The 5,711-nt window shown below is 40.0% G+C and overlaps 1 long non-coding RNA gene across 4 annotated transcripts; it reads right to left on the minus strand.

Annotated features, from left to right (window-relative positions):
- Nucleotides 1–3,475: 3,475 nt before the first annotated feature.
- On the minus strand, nucleotides 3,476–5,098 carry LOC136251180 (uncharacterized). Of its 4 annotated transcripts, none has more exons than XR_010698972.1 (7): nucleotides 4,801–5,098; nucleotides 4,682–4,748; nucleotides 4,523–4,634; nucleotides 4,381–4,474; nucleotides 4,092–4,331; nucleotides 3,863–4,036; nucleotides 3,476–3,806 (listed from the first exon to the last, which is right to left on the minus strand). It is a non-coding gene; the product is annotated as an uncharacterized lncRNA (long non-coding RNA). The 4 variants fall into 4 exon arrangements; XR_010698971.1 differs by having other exon boundaries at nucleotides 3,863–3,921; nucleotides 3,976–4,036; nucleotides 4,682–5,095; XR_010698970.1 differs by having other exon boundaries at nucleotides 3,863–3,921; nucleotides 3,982–4,036; nucleotides 4,682–5,094.
- Nucleotides 5,099–5,711: the final 613 nt, after the last annotated feature.

A 5,711-nucleotide genomic window follows, 5' to 3' on the forward strand; every position in this document is an offset into this window, starting at 1 on the left:
CGATTTTCAGCTCATTGCTCTAAGCGGTTTGCCTAGTAGGCGTGAAAACTAATACTTTTTTATTCATAAAAATCGATCGCGTGATTGTGACACAGGTTGGGTTTTGTGTCATATCTCCGTGGTCTTTATCTCGATTCCTTTCAAACCACCAAAAGGCACTCCTACGATGGTTACTCCATCTACATAGCAATTTTCAACTCATTCCATGAAGCGGTTTACCCTGTAGGCGTGACAACAAATCGATCTTGTTTTACGCGAATAATCGGTCATAACTCCTGAACCTTTCATAGGATTTGTACCAAATTTGATGCTAGGATTCGCCTTTGGACTCCCTTTCTGTGTGCCAAATTTCAAGGCGATCGGAGTACGCGTTTGCTTGTTATAGCAATTTTTGCAAGTGTGCGAAAAGACGAAGAAGAAAAAAAACGAAACTTTGGCAGCTCGTATCTCGGAAATGGCTTGAGCGATTTCCTTCAAATTTGGAATGTAGACTCCCCTAGCTGGCGGGCAACTGTGTAGCAAATTTGGTTTCAATCAGATAAGTGATCACCGAGATACAAAGGTGTGAAAATGACGTTTTCGTTCTTCCTGTCAATATACTCACGGGTGTGGCGCGCCGGCTTCTTGGGCCGCACGATACACTACCGTGTGTCTTGATGTTTGTTTGTGTACCTGTTGTGGTGAAAATGACAAGTACACAGAAAAATTTGGAAATTTCAACTAGAGTAGGGACCGTAACACATCAATAAAAAGTACTGAAACAAGCTGGAGTAGTGCACGATATTAATTCACAGTAAAACTATAAGAAGTGTTATATCCCTACTGTGCATTTCCATTATGGTATCTTGAGCACAGTAAGGATATAACACTTCTTATAGTTTTACTGTGAATCAATATCGTGCACTACTCCAGCTTGTTTCAGTACTTTTTTATCGATGTGTTATGGTCCCTATTCTAGTTGAAATTTCCAAATTTTTCTGCGTACTTGTTTGTTAACTTCTTTTTTGTAAATAATAATTATGACTGGTGAACCCACGCACACCACATCTGAAATGGCGCCGCGAGCCCCAATTATCATCTGAAAAATGAAGTATCCATTACACTTCGTTGTCAGCTATGTTCAACCCGTTACGCAGCATTTCGAATCAAGAACTGTTCGAAAAGCACCTCTGCAATTCACGCATGCCAAAAGAAAAAAATGGTGTCGCGCGCCCCAGTTATTGGGGCGAGCCTAAGCGAGCCCCACACTAGTGAGAGAGCTGTCAGTCATTGTCCATTACACGGCAATATATGATTAAATATGAAAAGCTGTCAGTATACGGCAACTTCACGATTATATATGAAAAACAAACCTTACAAGTTGTTTAGTGTCACACAAGAACGCGATAGTATAACAAGAAGTGTCTGTCATTGTCAATGTCATGGAGGAAATTAATGTTGTAGATTACTGGACTTCCTTATTTGTACTTGTCATCGTCAATGCCACGGGCAAATTAACGGCGTAGATTACTGGACTTCCTTATTTGTACTTGTCATCGTCAATGCCACAGGCAAATTAACGGCATAGATTACTGGACTTCCTTATTTGTACTTGTCATCGTCAATGCCACGGGCAAATTAACGGCGTAGATTACTGGACTTCCTTATTTGTAATTGTCATCATCAATGCCACGGTCAAGTTGAACGGCGTAGATTACTGGACTTCCTTATTTGTATGTGTCCTTGTCATTGTCAATGTCACAATAAATTAACAGCGTAGATTACTGGAATTTCTTATTTGTACAATGCGAGGATTTCTCTTTTCGCACGTGTGTTCGTATAGAACCTCATGTACCACGTGCTGCTACCAGTTTTCATAATGGAAGACACCAATCATGGCTGACAACGATGTAAGACAGTGTAGGAATGCTAGGAGAAGAGAATTGTACAGAATGCAGAGAGCTGCAGAAACACCTACGGAGACTGAAGAAAGGAGACGTAGACACCGTGAATACATGCGAAGAAGACAAGCAAACATTAGTTCTGATGAACAAAATGAATAAACCAAGGGTACACACAAAGGAGAACACCAGCATCAACGTATGATCAAGGGCTAACACACAATCAAACCTCATCATCACTGTTAGCATATGATGAAGACATGACACATAATCACGTGTCATTCTTATCATTAGCGTTTCATCAATATATGAGATATGATCAAACCCCATCAGGTTATGATCAACATATGACACATGATAACACCCCATCACTACTGTCAATGTATGATCAAGATGTGCCACATGATAACACCTCATCACCAGTGTCAGAGTATGATCAAGACGTGCCACATGATAACACCTCATCACCAGTATCAGAGTATGATCAAAACATGGTAACACTCCATCACCACTGTCAGAGTATCATCAAAACATCGCACATCATAACACCCCATCACCACTGTCAGAGTATGATCAAAACATCGAACATGATAACACTCCATCACCACTGTCAGGGTATGATCAAAGCACAACACATGATCACACCCCATTACCACTATCAGAGTATGATCAAAACATTGAATGTGATAACACTCCATCACCACTGTCAGGGTATGATCAAGACATGTCACATGATGACACCCCATCACCACTGTCAATATATGACCTAGATATGCCACATGATCACACTCCATCACAACTGTCAGAATATAATCGAGACATTGCACATGATAACATCCCATCATCACTTTCAGGGTATGATCAACATGTCACACACAATTGCACTTCATCACAGTTCAATATGATTACACACCATCATCAGTGTATAATGAAAATACAAGACATGATCAAACCCCATCACCACCATCATAATATTATAGTGAAGGCATCAAACTAGATCAAATCACCATCACCAGTACTTATCTTTAACATATGAACTATATGTATGCTTTACAATCTTAGTACCAGGTGTACTTTAGAAGATTTAATGTTAATTTCAGATGTATTTTACACGATTTACAATAATTATTACACAATCAATGCAACCTAATTTGTACTTAAATCAATACGAATCAAATAAAACTTGTCTGCCCAATGGGCCGTATCCACAATGACGTGTCATAATCACAAAACAAAATGGCCGTGTTAGTTGGGGGAAGTGTGCATTGAAGTGATTGGAGCAATGGAGGTTTCAAGCGAATTATAGTACGTTCGCGTTGAGCTGAACCCTCAAAAACGATTAATAACTTACGATTGCTACATCGCATGGGGCTCCTGTATAGCTCGATACGTAGCGCTTCTCGATCCGCTAAAAATATATTAAAAGCGCTTCATTCGAATGTAAGACACTCCCGTTATGGCACTGTAAAGTTTCGCCATACATTTTCAATGGGGAAGCCTCTAAAGCGCGGCCCTTTGATGGTCGTGTTGACACATGTTTGTGGCGAAGCCAGACGTCACATTCCCGCCCTCAACACGCATGATTTCACCATCCCTTATGTAAGAGGCTGTAATACACTTTTACAAGAAAAATAAAACAGATTTTGTGTGTGTAAAACAGCTTATATTCAGGTAAAACATTCTTCAGCCTCAAAACAGAAAAAAACCAAATTATAACAGTTCAAAATCCGTTATGTAGCATTGGTGTTCCTGCAAGTGAGCCAAACAACATGTATTTTACTTCACATTATTCACCACAGCTGACTATCGTCTTCTGTTCCCATTTAGTCAATTTGTCATTTTAATACTTTTCTCATCACTTCGCCACACATGTACACAGTTTTTCCAGCCAGCATTTTGTTTTTGAAGTTACATTCCCAAAAAACTCTAAAAGTTTCAACAAATGAAATAATACTGTTTGTATGAATTTGGGCTGATAGTACCTGTAGTGACTTCCAAACACTCCTGCACTGATTAAATATACAAGGGATGGTATGTTCAACTTCGGATAGCACAATAAAGCAATGATATTTTTTATTAAAGTGCACACACTTACACGTACTTCATCTGTATTTTTATGTACTTCACAGAGTTTAATCCCAGCTACCTGATGACTCCTGGGGAACAAAATCAAGTTATAACACCAATGCTGCAAATATCAAACAATCTTACATCAGATGAAGTAAGCCCAGAAGAAGACTTGGACCCGCTGCTGCTAGTGGACAATTCATTAATACCACCATCACCATCTTCACTATCACTGCCGATTTGGATGAGGAATTGCTCTAGAAGTTCTTCATTACCCAAGTCTCATCCAAATACACAACTGGTCTTCCTTCAGTTCTGTTGCACCTCGTTCGTCTTTAATATTTATGATACTGATGGACTGTGCAGGGCTGCTCATAGCATACCCTGCACATACGTGTAGTGAAATTAAAGCACAAACAGTTTCAATGCTAACCTCTTGTCATTAATTGTCTTGTACTTAAATCCCATATCACTCTTTAAAGCAATGTTCTACCCCCAGAGAAAACACCATCATTCTTAAGTTTGGCCTAAGACGGAGTAAGTGACAAAGTTCCAGGTTTCAAAATTTAACTTACCAAAATCTTTCAGAGCGATAGATTTCCTCCCTTCCGTACAATGAATGGATCTTGTCTGATAGTATCTGGGTTAAAACTGTCTGTATCAACAAGGACTCGTGAACATTTGTACCTGACGATTACAGAATTGAGCGGGCTTGTGTAAAGTGCATTTTGTACCTTTTTCTTGGCGTAAATAAATCGCCTTTCTAGCGGTGCTCCATTCTAATGGATGTCCTTGAAATCCCTGCGTGGCGTAATGTATGCCAAAACCCAGCAAAGAAGGCATGATACAATACCGGTGGCCTTCGAGATTCTCTCCGTGATGTTGATAGAAATTTTACATTTCTTCGCTTCTTGCTTAAAGTACTCCCATAGTTTCATAAGTAGATACTTCGTTTGGCTGTTTAACGTCTTCCCAAAAGGATTTCGCTCCGCACTCGCTGACGGTACACTGGACGCCATATTCTCAACAATTAAGTGCGCGCCCGTAACATGGGCTTACGAATAAATGCGTCATAAACATTATGTTTAAAGCCTTTGAACTTGTATGGCTTCTTAATCAACAACTCAGGATTCAGCTCAACGCGAACGTACTATAGACGGTGTCGAGGGTGTTATTCACGAAGGTACGGCTGAAAAACAAGACTGATCCAAAGTTGCAGTCTGGATTTTTGTTTTTAGGAACGTGTAGATTTCACTGGACCGAGAATGACAGTGAACTTGACTGTGAAACAGCTATCACTAGAGTAGATGACAATGATCCCTTCATGAAGAACTGTGCTTTGGACGGCTTTCTGGTGCTGACCGAAAGTGATATTCCCGGTGCGTCACTCAATAGTAAACAGCCACAAGAATTGAACATACATCAACTGAAGAGATGGTTGGCCTGTCGTGGAGCACCAGTGACGGGTAAAAAACCAGATCTTGTTGAAAGGTAAAGCATCTTTTCTAATAGCAGTACGATTTTCTTAGTACATGACAGCTGAATAACTGTTACTTGGGCTCATCAGTTAGCTTTCACTTATAACAGTTAATCTAGCTATATGTTTCTCTTGCAGGATGCTTTGTTATATCAAGTATGGTTGGGATCAATACCTGGTCGACCCGGACAGAGGGGTTAACTGTCAGAAGAAATTGATGTCAATGTTACCACTGTCATATGACATACTTAGATCTCTCCCGGAATATGATTACCCACAATGGACTT

This window comes from Dysidea avara, chromosome 3, assembly GCF_963678975.1.
Source record: "Dysidea avara chromosome 3, odDysAvar1.4, whole genome shotgun sequence".
Classification (NCBI taxonomy): domain Eukaryota; kingdom Metazoa; phylum Porifera; class Demospongiae; order Dictyoceratida; family Dysideidae; genus Dysidea; species Dysidea avara.